General features: G+C 40.9%; 1 protein-coding gene across 1 annotated transcript in view; it reads right to left on the bottom strand.

The window, feature by feature from the left end:
- SCN8A (sodium voltage-gated channel alpha subunit 8) overlaps positions 1-18769 on the bottom strand; it is a 166451-nt gene that overhangs the window by 94323 nt on the left and 53359 nt on the right. The window lies entirely within an intron of this gene.

Raw genomic sequence — 18769 nt, forward strand, 5'->3', positions numbered from 1 at the left:
CTTGCATTGAAAAATGAACCCCCACAAAGAAAAGCCCAGGACCAGATGGCTTCACTGATGAATTCTACCAAATGTTTAAAGAAGAATTAATATCAATCCTTCACAAATTCTTCCAAAAAAATAGAAGGGAAGGGCATACTTCCCAACTCATTCTGTAAGGCCAGCATTGCTGTGATACAAAACCAGACAAAGACATCACAAGAACAGAAAACTATAGACTAATATCCCTTATGAATATAGATACAAAGCCTCAACAAAATACCAGCAAATTTGGCAGCATATAAAAAAGGGATCACACACCACAACCAAGCAGGATTTATCCCAGAAATGCAAAGATGGCTTAACACATGAAAATCAATCAATTTAACACAACACGTTAATAAAATAAAGGACAATAACCACATGACCGTCTCAATAGATACGCAGCAAAAAAATTGACACAATCAACACTCTTTCATAATAAAAATGCTCAACGAACTAGAAATAGAAGGGAACCTCCTTAACCTGATCAAAGGCATCTATGAAAAATCCACAGGTAACATCATATTTAATGTTAAAAGACTAAAAGCTTTCTCCCTACAATCAGGAACAAGACAATCCACAGAATGGGTGAAGATATCTGCAAATCACGAATCTAATGAGGGCTTACATTTGATATCACTTATATGTGGAACCTAAAAAATTCATGTATATATATATGAATCACTATGCTGTATACCAGAAATTAACACAACATTGTAAATCAACTATACTTCAATAAAATAAATAAATTATGAGGATTTAGCAGCCAGAATAAATACTTGCAACTCAACAGTAAAAAGTAATAATAATAATAATCCAACTTAAAAATGGGAAAGGATTTGAGCAAACATTTCTACAAAGTAGATTTACAAATAGCCAATAGGCACATGAAAAGATATTCAACATTATTAGTCATTAGGGAATTACAAATAAAACCACAATGAAATACCACTTTACATCTACGAGGATGGTAATAATTTTTTTTTAAGAAAGATCATGGAAAATAACAAATGTTGGCAAGAATATAAAGAAATTGGAACTCTCATATATTACTAGTGAGAAAGTAAAATGGTTTAGCCACTTCAGAAAACAGTTTGGCAGTTCCTCAAAACTTAAACATTGAGTTACCATGTGACCCAGAAATTCTACTCCCAGCTATATACCCAGAACTGAAAACAGGTTCACACAGAAGTGTATACACGAATGTTCATAAGAGCATTATTCAAAATACTGCAAAAGTGAAAGCAACCCAAACACCCCTTAACTGACAAACAGGTAAACAAAATGTAGTATAAATCCATATAATGGGATATTATTGTCTTAAAAAGACTGATATTCTGACACGTGCTACAACATGGATGAATTTGGGAGACACTACGCTAAGCGAAATAAGACAAACACAAAAGGACAAATATACATGATTCCACTTACATGAAGTACCTAGAGTTAACAAAGTCATAGAGATAGAAAGTAGAATAGAATTTATCAGAAGCTTCGGGTAGGAGGAATGGAGAGTTATTGTTTAATGGATATAATTTCTGTTTGGGATGATGAAAAAGTTGTGGAAATGGATGGTTGTACAACATGGTGGATGGATTTCATACCACTGAATAGTGCCCTTAAAAATGGTTAAAGTGGCAAATTTTATGTTATGTATATTTCACTGCAATAAAAAGGATATACAGTTGACCCCTGAACAACATAGGTTTGCACTTTGCAGGTCCACCTGTACTTGGACATTTTTCAGCAGTAAATACTGAATACTAGTTGATCCACAGTTGGTTGAATCTGTGGCTGCACAACCACAGATACAGAGGAACTGCAGGTACTGAGGGACCACGGGTATGTGGGAACCGCCCATACTAAGGGCTGACTGTAAGTTATACACGGATTTTCAACTGCACTGAGGGCCCATGCCCTTAGCACCTGTACTGTTCAAGGGTCAACTGTAATTTAGTACCTGAAAAATGCCCAGTATACTGTTATTGATAAATTTTTTAAAATCAGCTTTACTCCAAGCAAATAATAGAATTAAGAAGAGTAATAGCTAAAAGTGGTTCCTAATCCTATCTGAACTTCAGAATGATTTAAGGAGTTTTTTGAAAAATACATGTATCTGGGCCCAGAAAAAAAGAAAGAGAGAAATTAAGTATTGATACATGCTACAACATGGGTAAGTCTTGAAAATTTTGAAAAGAATTCAGATGCAAAAGGCCACATACTGCATGATTCCATTTATATGAAATGTTCAGAACAGGCAAATCTTGACAGAAAGTTGGTTAGTGGTTGCCCAGGGCTGGATGGACAGGGGGCTGGGGAGTCGCTGTTAATGGGCTTCTTTAGGGTGATGAAAATGTTCTGAAATTAGATAGTGCTGATGACTGCACAACCTTGTGAACAAAAAGCCAATGAACTGTACACTTTAAAACAGTGAGTTTTCTAGCTCGTGAATTATCTCTCAATGAAAACAAAATACCACAAAAATAAGAACAAACAAAAAATGAACCATATAAGAGGTACAAGACATAGAAGAAGGTCTATAGAATGATACCACAAACATCTATGTACCCACCCATTAACCCAAGAAATAATGCCTTACCAATCCTGCTCCTCTCTGCACCCCTTTCCAAACACATCCCACCTCCTTCTCACAGAGGTCAGCATTCTTTTGAATTTTGGTAATGAAGTCCCATTTTTTAATGATATATTTCCAATTACTCGGAGCTCCCCCTCTTCTGAACTCCTATTATATTCAGAGTTTGTGTCTTTCATTATTCTCCAAGCTCTTTTTTAACCCTTCCCCTCCCTTCCCCCCTACTCCTAAAACTATGTTTCAAGCTCTTAAGAGAGCAGGAACCAATCTCACACTTCCTCCCACAGGTCCCATATAATGCTCAACCCAAGCGGTCCCAATAAATTTTTGCTGGCAGAGTTTTTAAAAGCTCCTGACCTCTCAACTTCTGTTCTTTCCTCTCCTAATCTGGCAGAGTCATGCCATTCTCTCCACAATAGAAAAGCAGAGCTGGTACTGAGCCACAGACACCGTGGAAGCGTGCAGTGCCCCGCCCCCAGTGTGTGGGACTGTGGTGTGACACTACTCCTCCTGCACGAGGAGGCACTGGCTCTGGTGGGGCGCGCTGCAGGGAAAGCCCAGTCTTGACGGCAAGAGGAAGTAGGAGACCTGGGGTTAGGCTGAGCGGGGTCCAGGGCCAAGCTATGGCTCTTCCATAGTTTGGCTTCTCAAAGAAACAAAGAGCCCAGGACTTTCCTGAAAGCCCCTCTCTGAAGTACTTGTACGCCTCTGCGTTTCTATAGCAACTCCCTCCAGGAAAATGCTAAGCCTTTTAAATAACTTCCTCATTCAACCGCATATTCCCATGAAATATGTGTGAAGGAGGGATCATTATCCTCTACGCATTTCACAAAAGCTCAGGAGAGGGACACCACCTATCAAAGGGCAGGCAGCAAGGAGCAGCATATTCTGCCAAGTTTAGAGCCTCTTTACAGCTTCTGCTGTGCCAGATTGAGAGGCAACTCAGTGGCAAGACGGCAGAGAATGAACCTGGTGTGGGGGATGGATTCTCTGGTGAATGAGAAATTTGAGCCCCTGGGGCTCACTCCATAAAAGCGTAAACAACAATGGATGAAGCACTGGCCCATGTCCCAGGATCTAAAACCATCAGGCTGAGTCTTTACAGAGTCACCTACCTGCCCTTAGAAGAAGACAGGCAATAGGATGTTTTAAAGTAACACGCTCTGCACCTCCCAAGTTTCTCTTTTAGTTTGGTCATGATGGAAAAAATAGGTCTAGAGGAACCACTGACGGATCTCCTACCTCAGAGTCAGTGCCTGCACAGGACCTGGCGTGGAGCAGGTGCTCAGTAAATGTCTGTGAACAAATGCTCGTGTGTCTGAGATGAGAGTAAAGGAGAAGAGGAAAAAGAAACGGAAGACGTCAGGAAACTGAAACTGTTCGACCTTGGCTGAAGAAAAACTAGGAGGTAGCTAAGATTCTGAATTAGTACAGTGATGAGTTGGCAAGAAGGAGATCAATGGTCTTGAGGAAAACCAGGTCTCTTCAGTGAATTTAAAAACCATGGTTTCGTAGGTACAAAGGGTTTCTTAAGGGCATTTTGTATGTGAAGGAGAAGTCTCATAATTAATTTGGATACTGAATACTATATACACAATAGTTTATCATCACTCCTTTCCAAATGTTTATATCCTATATCTTCATCAAGTATAAAACCAGGAAACCCTTCTTCTATTCCAAGAGAAATAAACACAGAGTTTACACTAAACCTCCTGAAATGAAGGTGAATTCTCCATACTCAAGGAACAAGTTGTACTACAAAAAAATGTACTTTTATTGTTAAAATAACCAGATTTATATATGCTTCGTTTATATGTGGTTTTTCATAACTTCGTCTTCTGCATAAAGCAAGATGGGGTTTGGACCAACACCAGTTCTCAGAGCGCAGGAATTCCCACTAACACTGGGGCCTGCAGTGCCTCTCTGAGAGGTGGAACAGTATACAACAGGGGCCAGGAAGCAGCTTCTGCAAAGGGTCAGACAGCAAAGGCCACAGGCCCCGTGCGCCATGCAGATCCTGCCGCAACAGCTAGACCTGCCACTGGGGTGCAAACCAACCACAGACAACGCGGAAACGAGGAAGAGCGGCTGGGCTCCAACAGAACCTGATTTACGGGCAAGGAAGTTTAAATTTCATATAACTTTCACACATCACAAAATAGTATTATTCTTTTGACTTTCCCAATCATTTAAAAATATTAAAACCCTTCTTAACTCCTGGGCTGCACAAAAACAAATGGCAGAGCGGACTTGGGCCATGCGTTGAGCTGGCTGATCCCTGATACACACTAATACCAGTTCTCACCTAAGTCAGGCAGGCTGCTTAAGAATGATCTGATTAGCTTTTTTTTCTTTTTTTTTTTTTAATGCAGATTCACAAGTCCCATTCCAGAGGTTCTGATTAAACAAGCTGCAGAGGAATCTGTGTTCACCAGGATTTGGGGTCTGCCATATCACCTGAAGGAGCACAGGTAGGTTCTCCTTCACCTGCCTCTCCCTGGCTGTGTGGCCTGGGGGAGCCCCTGCAGCTCTCTGGATCTCATTTTCCTCCTCTATGCCATGGGAGAGCAGGCTGCCTGATGGGCAGCTCTGACGTCTGAGTCTGCGATTTAGAAAATACACAGAAGCATCAAGGTTAAGTGCAACAAAGTCCAAACCACACTTTTGAGGAGAGCCCACCGTTATTCATTCTTTCACAGTGTATCTTGGTAGAACGCTCCTGAATGTTATTTTGCTCCTTCAGGTGAAACTCTGTCAAGTCCAGGGTCAACAGTGCTTGATACCATCCTGACCACTACACTCTACATGTAGGTGGCTGGGGACAGCATGGGGCAGTCCCACAGGCTGCCTCTCCCTGCCCTATATCCCCTACTTTTACCCCCTGTTCTTGGCAGAAGCAGACTAGGGGAAAGAGAATGGACAGCAATGATTGGTGATGGGCTGACTTTTTAAAAATACATACAAAAGCATTTTAAAGCCACGCGCTTGGCTGATTAAATTTCAGTAATCATTGTGAAACTGCTGGTAAAAATCCAGAAAAGGAGACTGTCCCTTGGTCAACACTGTGCTCCAACACCAGACCCTTTAAAGCCCAGGAGGAGTGAGAAGGACAGCAAGCTTTGGATTCTTACAAGAATATTACTTGAGCAACAATCACTTGGTGCCCATGAAGTCCAATAATATTTTACCTAATCTGTCTTAAATTAGATCTTTGTGAAGTAAATGAGTTAAAAGGGAAATTGAAATTGAATCGTGGTTTACTGCCCAAGGGAAAATATCCGTTTATAACAACAGCCAGTGAATGCTTGTGCGCACAAGGCCCATGAGTAGCGTGGAACAGCTCTTAACGAGTTATGGCAGCGAGTATTAATAAACGTGGTCATGCCGGCATAAAATGAGCCTGCTGAAAAGCACAGGCTTTTCATTTCTAATTATCAGTGTGTGGCTTGGAGCACATGATGGAGGAGCTTTGCCATGGCTAACTCAGGGCAAGAGGTGTTCTCTTCGGGGTCTACGATAAGCAGAACGGACCCTGTGCAAGGCCAGGTATGAGCACATTCATATTCATACCAAACAAACACCAGCACACGGCAAGCATAACACAACAGGTGCACACAGTCACCAAAGCACTGCGTGCAGCCAGCTCATCAGCATTTCCCCACCCTCACTCCAGGACTGGATTAATTTTTTAAATCATACAAAATGTATAAATTAAAATAAAGGGTGTATAAATATGAAAGGACGGTATAAAGAAGAGTACACGGTGCAGGGGTGGAGTATATCGCAGAACAGAGAGCTTCTTAGAGAAAGGTTTATTATCCAGCCCCTGGTTCGCTGTGGGACACAAGGCCCAGGAGAGCAGTCTCTACTCAGCCAAGTTCTCCCCCTCCTGAGAAGTCATCATTTCAACTAGGGCAAAGGTCAACTGTATGCATCTGATGACCTTCCAGCTGTAATGAACACCTAGTGGCTCAGAGACCGAGCTAACCTACAAGGGGGCAGCTGGGAACCAAGATCCTTTGGCTCTACCTGGCTCTGTTACTGATGCTGACTTATGACCATCTCCCAGGTTTGGACCTGAGATCTTAACTGTTTTGACCTCTAGAACTGCCTGACCCTCTCATATTTAGCTGACTTCACTAGCCTTAAATTCGTGCTTATTAAACCTAACATATATATATACACACACACACACACACACACACACACACACACACACACGTTATTCTCCCAGACCTGTGTACCTCTTCTGAACAACTGGCCAGTGTGACTTATAATAGTTGTTAGCTCTTTCCTGCCTAACTATAAATTCTTAATTCTGGTACCTTCTGCCAGGGGCAAATCCTCTCTGCCTATTGGTTTCAGAGTGTGCACATACACAGAGAAGTACTCTTCAACCCAACAATAATAAATATAGCTGATCTGAAAAACAGCTATGACAGTGACAACAGCGGTAGCCAGCTGTCCACTAATTAACAGCGATTTGACATTCGCTTCCGAATGTACAGCAGGCACACGATATAAGCTAAGCAATGGAGCAGGCAGCAAATAAATGTCCTTTCAAAATTTCCCTGTTTTAATAAAGAAAAGCAATGCTGAATCTAAACAGAGTCTACCTCAGACTAGGAAGCTGTTCAGAAATAAACGACCTGCGCTGTCAAAATGGCTACGCCACGTTTAAGGGATCCTGATGCCTTTCTTCATGCTAATCCGCTCGGTGGGTCCCTCAAGTAAAATTGCAATTATAGTCCCCATGTGTCCCAGGAAAGGCTCCAGCAAAGGCACAACCGGCCCAAATCTCCAGAATCCCTGTGTCCTGGTACCCAGCTTAGAAATACTGAACTAAAAAGCAGGACGTCAGGATATAGGCAATTTTTTTTCCCTTTTGGCTTATGCTTCTGTTTGAACTATATGAATATACAGAGCCCTCATCTTCCAAGTCTCTATTCCACCACACTGAGGATTCAGCAAGAGAGACCTCTAAATCCCGTTTTTATTTTTCATTCCTTTTATTCATTGATAATTGTATCTATGAGTCTATTTGAAGGAATAATAACATTTAGTATGTACTAAACATTTACTACGTGGCAGGCACTCTGCTGAGGCACCTGTATTGTAGCAGGTTGTCTCACAGCAACCCCTTGACGACGTAGGAATATGTTATAGATGATGAAATTACGACAGAAAGGTTAAGTAACTTGTCCGAGACCAAAAAGTTATTTAGTGGTAAAATTTAGAACTGAACCAAGGCAGTCTAACTCGAGCCTAAACTCTTAATCATCATATCATGCTGCATTTTTAAAAAAGCTTCAGAACTACTTAGCAAATCCATCTCCTCACCTTACAGACAAGAAACCAAGCACAGAACGCCCTGCCCAAGCTAAGACCCCAGAGCTGGGGAGCGGGAATAGGAAAGTTATTGGTTTCCAGTCCTGAACTCTTTTCGGCACACCATGCCACCTGATCCAACCCTCAGATCAATGAAGAGACCTCTTTTACTTAATACCTTTAACTCTGGCAAAAAGAAAAGCCCTTGCACCTGCCACAGAGCTCACAGCAGCCATGGATGGTATTTTCCCAAGTTAAGCTGGGTGAGGATAACGCTAGCACCACGTCTGTCTGTGGCTTTGCTGTTTTCCATGCTTCTGCATACACGTTCTCATTTGGTTTGCCCTTGTAACCCCATGGCCTCCAACCCACATTTCAAGCAGGTCTGACTCCCCCTTCCTGCCCACTTCCTGGTCACAGGAAGCCATACCTGGCAGGACAGCAGCTGCTTCAGTGCTGAGCCAGCAGGATGCTGCCCACCCCCAGGCAGGGCGGCTCTGAACCTCCTACATGGCCCCTCCTCCTCACTGTCCTTCAGTATGAGTTTGCCTTTGATCTCCTTCCCCTCTTGGGGTACCCAGCCTGCAGCTGCTCTAGGGTAAAGCACAAGGCAGGTTTATTCTGTAAAGTGTATTAATGCCTCTGTTCACTGCATTCATATTCTACAATCTGTTCTCACTCTCCTCTTTCTTACACAGCAGCAGAGTAGAGTGGTTTACAGGCTTTGAGGCCACAAAGACCTGGATTTAAGACCCAGCTCCAATGCTTATTAGCTGCCATGATTCTAGGCAACTAACCTAGGTTGCTAAGGCTGTTTTCTTATTGATCAAATAGGGGTAATGACTGACAGTACCTATTTTATCATAAAGTTATGAGGATTGAATGAAAATTCACAGAAAGTCCTTACTATAGTGCCTGGCACAGAATAAGCACTCAAACAATGTGATTAAGATGATGTCATGGCCATGACACAGACCACTGCTGCTCCTTCTGCTCCTTGGCCTCACACATGGGGTGGCAGCAGGAGACTCTAAGGGCTAATATTCACGTTACTTAGTATTCACACACTTGGCACGAGCCAGTGGGACACTTGTGCATAAGCTAGACCAAGAGTCCAAAGTCACTAGGAGGCACCTCCACAGCTGCCCTGGCTCAAAATAGGCCCCAGAGGTTATTCAGACCTAAGAACTTTGGAAGTAGGAGGAAATAAAAACCGCTTAGTGTGCACACGGTGGGATCCACCCTGCCTCTCCAGCTTTATCTCCTGTCCTACCAAACCACACCCCATGCTCCAGTCACAGAGAAATTAGTGGTTTTAAACAATTCAACTTTTTTCTTGTCTCTCTGCCTTTGCATGTACTGTTCTTTAAACCCAAACTACTCTTTCTTCTCTTCTCTGACAGGTGAAATGCTTTTTTTTTTATTGAAGTATAGTCAGTTATAATGTGTCAGTCTCTGGTGTATAGTAAAATATTTCAGTCATAAATATACATACATATATTTATTTGTTTTCATATTCTTTTCATGAAATGCTTTTTAATCATACTTTTATACTTTAAGGTACAGCTCAAATGTCACCTACTCTCTGAAGATGGCCCCATTCAACTCTCTCAAACAGAATTACCCTTCCTTCCTGTGTGCCCCCACAACACTTCATACTTACTTCTGTCAGAGCAGTTAACGTAGCACTGTCATTTTGTTTACATATCAGTATCTCTCATTGAACCCTGACATCCTTAAAGACAGGAGTATATCTTCCAACTACCATGACTTTTTTAGCTTAACAAGCAGAATATGTCACATGATGCCCTTGTGGTACAAGGTAGACAGTTCGTATGTGTTTGCTGAATGTACGAATGAATCTTACTCATGAGGAAATGATGCGGCTAAAATCAACTAATAACCATAACCAACTTTCTGCTAGGTGTCTAATCGACCCTTTTCCACTCTTTAGCTCATCCACCCATAAAAATTCATTAATTTTAGTTTGAAAAGTCTTCTCATCTTTTCTGTCTTAGATACCATGCTGAAGATACAGTATGAAACAAACAAACAAAAACATACTGAATTCACAGTGAGGTAGTGCAAAATGATAGAAACTGTTTTAAAATGATAGTAGAAAACAAAAACAAAAAATCATCCTGCAATATACTTTCTTACAGAGACAGCATGGTACGGTAGAAAGCCCACAAGTATTAAATTCACACATCCTGGGACCTGAAACCTGGCTCTACCACACACTAGGTGAGGGAACTTGAGCAGTAAATTAACATTTCTGAGCCATAATTTTTTCTTACTTGTAAAAATGTGCAACATTCTAACATTCTAGTGACAGTTCCCTAATATTGGTGATGCTCAAGGACTGCAGAAAATTGGGGAGTCAATAATGATATCTAGAATTTGGGTGGTATCATGAATTAAAACAGCAGATGAAATAAGATAAGTAGGTTTGAAGGGAGAAAATGAATTGCATGTATAGAGTTACCTGCGAGAAATCCAGATAGAGATGCCTGGCAAGACACTGAATATTTAAGGAACGTGCTAGGCCGGAGAAACAGAGTCAAGAGTCCTGAGAGCACGGATGAGCTCAGCCAGGCAAAGTGTGCCAAATGAGAGGGACACGGGCCAAGGGCTGAACCTGCAGGAATGTCAACATTTAAGGGGAAGGTGGAGGAAGTGAAGGAGAAAGAGAAGGAATAGTCTGAGATGTAAGGAGAATTAGGCCAAGGAAGTAAAGAGCTGCAAGAATCAGCGAGTAATTAATGGTACCAAATACATCAGAGGTTCAGTGAAATAAGAACTGAAAAAAAGTCTCCATTAAATTTGGCAATTTGAGGTCATGGAGGATCTTACGTTGAGAATGTCAGCAGAGAGGTGAGGATGCAGAGTCAGGCTGCAAGGATGGAGGAGTGGCTAGGAGATGTGTAGGTGGTGATGGTGAGTAAAGTTTCAACAGCATGAGAAGAGAGATACTAGCTGGGGATATGGGGTCAAGTATGGGTTCATTAAGATGGGAGAGGCTTTGAGCATGTTTATAGGCTGAGGGGAAGGAACTACTGTGAAAGGGAAAGTTTGAAGTACAGAAAAGAGGGGGGATAACTGAGAGCGAAGTTCTAGAGAAGGCGGGGAGGCATGGATGGGCTGAGGCACAGGGAGAGGGATTGACCTCGAACAGTAGATGGGGTGCCTTCTCCTCTGAAATTGGGAGAAGCTTTTATTCAAACTTCATTCCATAGGCCAAACTTTGTAGACTCAACAAAGTGTCTGGAATAGGAGTGCCTCTTCAGAGCAGGTATCAACAATTCTGCTAGAATCAGAGTTGACAGAAATTGTCATATAATGGGGAAATCCTAATCTTGAATTGTGTCAAACAGAGTTATATGTAAAGAATTTACAATGCATGTGACTTTGGAAACAATTAGTAGAAGGCACATCCCTCTGTATACTTGACTGAGAAAGGATTTAAAATATGGTTAATTGCACTGAGAAGATCACCAAAATCACTGTAATCATGAGACATCCTCTGACATTTAAATGGTCATTAAATGACCCAATCAACAGGTTAATTCTTATACGAATAAAAAGATTTCATAGCCCACATCCTGTAGAAACCAACAGAGACTAACTCCTAAAATTAACAATCAGTGGAATTTTATGGGTCAGGTGATTAGTTAATAATACACATCCTAGAATTCAAGTAAAAGTTGTCTCTTACACACTATGTGTCGCAGAACTTTGGAACTGCAACTTAGAACTTGTACAAGGACTAGAGAAGACCTGAGGCTCTTTTCCCAAGAAAATGCTATATTTAGCTACAGGTAGCTCATACTAATGCTAAAATGTACTGAACTCCTGCCTGTGTGAAAATCTAAGACTGGCAAACTCAATGGTGTGACAATACGGGCTTTTAAACAACTCAGAATACCTGTAGTATGGGTCCTTTTAAAGATTATAATTTAGTACCTGCTAAAAGCCTATTTAAGACACTGAGGATTTAAGAGAGCATGTAGCCTTTGATTCCTCTAGATTCTCCAAGTTTAGTCTCTGCACCAAGTTAAAGCACCACCATCTTTAAAGTACTTGGACTATATTATCTTTATTAATGCACTGATCATTATCTGTAATAATTTTGTTTCTTTGTTTATTATGTCTTCCTAACAAAAACTAACTTCCAAGAGTAGTATGTACAGCTTGCCTGCTTATTCTCAAAGGCAGGGAACAAGACCTGGGTACACAGAAAACACCCAGTAACAATTTATCAAATTATCAAATGAAGGACTGAATGCCCAACTCTTGCCTTAAGCCTCCACAATCAATCACAAATTTGCATCAATTTATCTCTACAATAACTTGACTTCAGCCATTCCCCTTACTCTCTCTTCCACCACCATAGTTCAGGCCCTCATTACTTCACAGCTATTCTCTCTGTCCCAGTTCTCTTTCCCTCTGGTCCATCCTACAGATCACTGCCATACTCACTTCCCTAAAGCACAATTTTGATCACTTATCCTTACTCCTATTCAAAAACCTTCAGTTGTTCTCCACTGCTTATCAAGTAAAGACCCAACTTCTTAGTCTAACACTCTAAGTCCTCCTTGATTTGGCTCCCACACTCCCCTCCCAGGCACATCTCCCACCCTCCAAATTCCAATCAGACTACTCTGCTTTTTCTCACATTGTCCTAGGCTCTTGTTTCTGAGCCTTTGTTCGTATTGTTCTTTCTGCCTAGAATGTTTCAGTCTATCCTTCTTTTCTAAAATCCAAAGCCTCGTCCAAATATGATTCTTACTATGAAGTAAATAAGGCCTATTCTGAGGCCCCGTTGTCAAAAGTGTTATCACACGATACACCACCATATTATAATTACATAAGGGTAAGAATGGACTTTATTCATCGTTGTTTCCCCCAAGAGAACCCGATACCCCCAAGGCCTCACTTAGGAAGCAGCCAAGAAGTGTTTGTTAAATAAATGGATCATACGAAGAGGCAATCCAAATTGGTATATATCCCATGTCAGCTTTCCTCATTTCCATTATAGTCGGTTAATATAGGGAGGGTAACACACCTCACACAGCCAAGAAAGAAGCAGAACACTTAATAAAGGTAGACAGGACAGAACAACTTAGAATATTCAGGTAACATCCATTTTATAAAAAGACTTGATACCAATAAATTAAGAAGAGTGCCAGCTACAGGCTATTTATTACCTAGTGACCGTTCATTAAGTCTCTTCTAATTCAAAGGTTCTACAAGAGGAGAAATAAGACTGGTGGCAATTAACAATAGTAATTCAGTCCTTGGAAAATCTCTAACATGTCAGGAAACCCATTTCCTGATCTACTTCCTCAGCCGCTAAAGGAAACTAATTCTTCGGGAAAGGAAAAGCTATATTGGTAATCAGTCTTTGTGCCCCTAGAGTTCTAGCCACTTTGGTAGATGGGAAAACTTTCCATTAGGGAAAAAAAATTCATAATGCCACCTTTCATGTTCAAAGCACTTAGAAAAGTACATAGTGTTTTCATATGCATTATCTCACAAGATTGACTCATTCATTCAACAAATATGGATCGAACACTTACTACAGGGCAGGCACTGTCCCAGCTAATGAGCACACAAGAGGATGAACAATAAACAAATAAACATATCAGATGCCAGGTGTTGCTAATGGAGAAAGATGAAACAGGGTTAGCACAGAGGCTGTTCTGTTTTACACAGGGTAGGCAAGAAATCATCTCCACGGCAACCGTGTAGGATAGGGGGGATATCAGCTAGTAGCATAATCTTAATCTTCTAGATTAGGGAAACTGAGATGCCGAATGGTTAAGTGACGTGCCCAAGATCACCTAGAATTAGATGGAAATGAATCAGAAACAAGATTTCCCAACTTTTGGTCTACTGGCAAGGCTATAAAAGAGGAATCTGATTTAAGAATGTTTAATTAAATTCCTTTTCTTCCAGATAATGATACTTAGAGAATGGAAAAGACCCATACATGCACGTCATTAATCCATCACCCTCAGAATGACCTTCCTCCCACTGACTCACAAGCAGTTGCCACAATTGGATTTGGTGAATAAAATGATGGAAACATTTTATTTTTTATGTTGTTGCAAAAAAATTTTTAAACAACATAATAAAAGTTTTAAAACATGTTTTTATTCAAAACAGAAAGCCGCCTCTTTGTCCGCTGATTGTGCAAAAACAGGCAATGCAACATCCCATCAGTAATACTTCAAATCACACCTAACGAACATAAACTCTCCTTTAACAGCCTGTCTCTGCTCTGCACACCTGGTGAAAGTATGCGAAAATAGATTCAGCAAGGATTTTCTGCCAGGAGCTCATAGGTGTGTGTGTGTGTGCGCGTGTGCACGTGCATGCCAGGAGCTCATGGGGTGTGTGTGTGGGGGTGTGTGTGCGCACGCCAGGAGCTCATGGGGGTGTGTGTGTGTGTGTGTGTGCGCACACCAGGAGCTCATGGGGTGTGTGTGTGTCTGTGTGTGTGTGCCAGGAGCTCATGGGGTGTGTGTGTGGGGGGGTGTGCACACGCCAGGAGCTCATGGGGTGTGTGTGTGTGTGTGTGTGTGTGCGTGCGCCAGGAGCTCATGGGGTGTTTGTGTGTGTGTGTGTGCACACCAGGAGCTCATGGGGTGGGTGTGTGTGTGTGGGTGTGTGTGTGTGTGTGTGTGTGTGTGTGTGTGTGTTTGTGTGTGACTTAAGAGTTCTTCATTTGAGGAAGCTGATGGCACTAATATTACTGGAGTAAGGAGAAAACCGTAAACATTGCTGGGAACAGGGTGCCCTGCCATACCCAACCTGACTTAAACCTAAAACTCTAAAACTTCTTATCAAAGGTAGGGATGAGATCTTAATGTGTTAGAGAAATTCAGGAGGAAGAATCAGTTCCAGTGTAGAGAATCAAGCTAGGCTATAAGGAAGAAGGGGCCTGAGGGCTGGGCCTGGATGAATGGATACGAGTGTCAAAAGGTGAAGTTAAAGGACAGAATATATGTCAAGAGGAGGGAATGGAGACCAGAAGACAGGGAACACTAGGGAAACAGAAACTAACGTGCCACAGCTAAAACATAATATGTGATAGGCATAAATGTGAGATACAATGAGAAAGATATCGATACAAGTCCAACTCTTACCTTGAATATATTACAGGTAAGGAAATTAAAGCCCAGAGAATTTAAGTGATTTGGCCAAGGGCAGACAAGAGGCAAAGGTAGAACTAAAAAGAAGGTTTTTATATTCCCAGTTAGGTGCTCCTTTCACTATATCATTCTGCTGGTAGGTTGGGGAACTGGGGTGGGTGGGGGATAATCTTTCTTTAAAAAATAAAAACACGTGAAGAGGTTAAGTAAATTCCTTCCAAATGACATGCCCAGCCGAACAGCAGTAGCAGCACTGCTACAGAGCCCGGGTCTCTGGAACAAGCTGCCTGCGGCTGCTAAATGTCTCAGAGCCCCTTCACTGGAGAAGGTAAAATACTAGAGCTAACTAACACAAATGCCATTCTTCCCTGCAGAAGCACTGCATGTCATAGGACCCATCCTAAGAAGGGTTATTAAACCACAGGGATTATCAGGGATGTGAACAAAAAAAGTAGTTTTTTTTTTTTTGTCTCCACATTTGCATCCCTCGCTTCAGAAGAACTGAGCCAATGAAAGCTGAGGATCAATTAATGAAGTTAGAAAAGTGGGAAACTAGAAATATGCTGAACAAACTAAGAGTTAGGAGGCATGGGTTCTAGTCCTGGCTCTACCACTAACAGTGGTGTTGGCGTTTGACAAAATACTTCACTTCATTAAATTTATAAACCGAGGAAGCTGAACTACATGATGTCTGAGGCTACCATATTCTAGTTTTCTATGATTCTAGGTTGACTCCAATTTGCAGGAAAAGACAGACATGAAAACTTGAAGGTAAACTAAACTTTGGAAAACCATGTATAATTTCTAGGTCAATAGGTACATGCTCTATTCAAAGGCACATAATCAGTCCTATAAAGAGACAAAGAAAATGTAGCACTGGGCAGTTTGAGACAATCCAGAGAGAGGATGATCTGGATTGCTTTGGGGAGCATCTGGGAAAGTCAGGTGAAATGCAACATTGACACCACTGTCAAAGACCTCCACAAGCTTATGACAGCTCCAACTAGCACCAGCTGGTACAAGCGTATCTTGAAAATGCAATACACACGTTTTACTGCCCTGTGTCCTTGGACATGGTGAAATCCACAACGGGATGAAACCAGAACTTTATTAATAGGGAACTAATGTTATTTCACCCGCTAAAATAAAGAGGAAAGGAAATGAGAAACCAGTTTCTATAAGAGTCACAAGAAAATGAGACCTATGAGGAAAAGATAAAGAAATCCACTTGTATCATTTAGCAAAGAAAAGAAATTCTACTTTGCAAGAGTTACTTTAAAGCAGCCCTTGAAAAACAAACAGAAGGGAATGTCCTCTTAAAGTCATTTCTACTCTCAGGATTTTCTTCTTTCTGGGTTGATTCCCAGTGTGCTTCCTTGGAGGGGAGACCTTGCTCATTTGACCTAGTGAAAGGCCTAGTTAGTAAGAAGTATTAGTAATGCTGGTGAAGATGTGCAGGTGAGCTTGAGCAAGCATATTACTTTTACTCACCTGAAAAATCTCTTAATTAAAAGTACAATTAATACTTCGGAAGTGCTACTCATGTTCCTTCTTGACATGGGTGTTTGTTTTATAATAATCATTAAGCTATACATTTATGTTTTATGAACTTTTCTGCATAATGGTATATTTCACAATTTTTTAAAAGGATTTAAGAAATACAATTCAAGTTATCTTTCGCACAGACTATTCACCCTTGTGATGAGGCCAAAGGCTGAAATCAGATTTTCAATCATGAAGAGCCAGTCCCCTACCAGAGTGCCATCAACATCTGGCCTATGCAAATACTGGTACCCATTAGGGCCAGAGACTCACCCTCTTTGGGTCCTCACTCCCAAGCTAGGACCACTGAAATCTAAGGCATTGGGAATGGAAAGAGGCTGTCTATAGGGCAGACACCAGGGGAAGAGGCATGCCAAGGAAAACTAGGCTCTGACAACGAATAGCTCTCTATATTTTTCATATATTAAGTCGGATTTAAGAAAAGGAAATTTAATTTGAAACTGAGTTAGAAAAATAAATAGTTCAAATAAAAGTAAAGAGGTTTTAGCCATCTGAAAGGCCAGGATCCAAAGGGCTTTACCTATGTGCTTATTGCTCTAAGAGTATTTTTTTGAAAAAGTTATACCAGTTGGCCAGATTTATCTAAATAGGCATAATATAAACCCTGTGTTCTGTCATTTCTTTTTACCTCTACTAAGTCCATGGATGCAAGGGCAGGAAAGAGAAGGGAAATATATCTTAAAATATTTTGAAATTTTACAATCAAAGTATTTTTCTAAAAACAGCCCCAGATTCCATGTTCCTTTATTCACTAACGCAGAAAGTTAAACTTTGTATCCTTCCTCACCCATCACATCTACCTCCATTCGGCAAAGAGCCAGATAAAAAAGTTAGACTTGAAACAAGGGAGGAGTAAATGAGGAAATAAATGACAGTTTATGAAAACTTAGCCCCAGAACTTGACATTTTAAGAAGTCCTTAGAAATCTTGTCCAATTTCTCAGGTTCTAGGTAAAACATTTAGCCCCAGAGAGGTGAAGTAACCTGCTCAAGGACATGAACTAGCTTTGAGAAGCTTTTTTCTTTATTTACTACTTTCTTTTCCTATAAATTAGTTGTGGCAGCTTGAACAATACATATACTAAAAAAGAAAACTATAAATAATAAACATGGTGAATTATGGCAGACAGAGGATATCTATTTCTACTGTTCTTTATATCATATCATGTTTTTCCCTTAAATTTTCTAAATTTCCCAGGCTACCAGTTCCACTTTTTCCAACTATGTAACTGTTGTAAGCCGCCATAGAAGTACATGGGTGAAGGATCATTTTGTGTAAACAATGTCTCAACTGTTTTTACCATCGGGACCTAAGAATGCCTCCACAACCAAAGCTAAATCAGAAGGTCTAAGGGCCTCATCTTACTTCTGTTCCATTATTAAGACAAAGAAACTGAAATTTTTTCTAAAACTGAAAGGCAATTTAGTTAAGGGCAGTTTGTAAGGCAGTTTTGTTAATCAATGCAGTTTAGCTAAGCTTTATATTTGTAAATATATAAATAATTACACAAAGCCTTTTCCCCCTTCATCTGGAAACACCTATGGATTTAATTCTTTAAATGGCATCCGTCAAATAAAATGGTGTCTGATGTTGGTCCTCAGTTTTCAATGGCTAATTACTTGGCGGGTGGATTAACCAGGCGCTTTGCTTCTTCACTTGCCTAGTTTCAAAAGATAATCATGAGAAAGAAACCCAAGGCTTGGTGAAATATTTGTTAGGGATGTTTGAAACTCTTGGCCCAATGAAGATTGGTATTTCTTTCACTCATGCTCCTTACCAGCAGGAATAAAGGAACTGACTCCAGCGTAAGAAACAGTGCTGGCTCAACCCAGACAACTGTGCAACAAGGCCAAAGACCTGGTCACCACACTGGCCCAGTTTGGTTTACTCTGTTCTATTCCTGTCCCCAGCAGATTTAACGCCACAAAGGGGGCTAGATAAAAGTACAAAATCCAACATCTTCATTATATTAACAACAGGCTCTGTTGATGTTACAACAGTAACATCACCTTTATATTTAAAGATAGAAATTGCAACGTGGTGAGATTCTACAGGGCTGTACCACTGTTCACTATGCCATCTTTCTTATATTCTATTAAATAGTCCC

Source organism: Camelus bactrianus, chromosome 12 (assembly GCF_048773025.1).
Source record: "Camelus bactrianus isolate YW-2024 breed Bactrian camel chromosome 12, ASM4877302v1, whole genome shotgun sequence".
In the NCBI taxonomy this organism is placed as follows: domain Eukaryota; kingdom Metazoa; phylum Chordata; class Mammalia; order Artiodactyla; family Camelidae; genus Camelus; species Camelus bactrianus.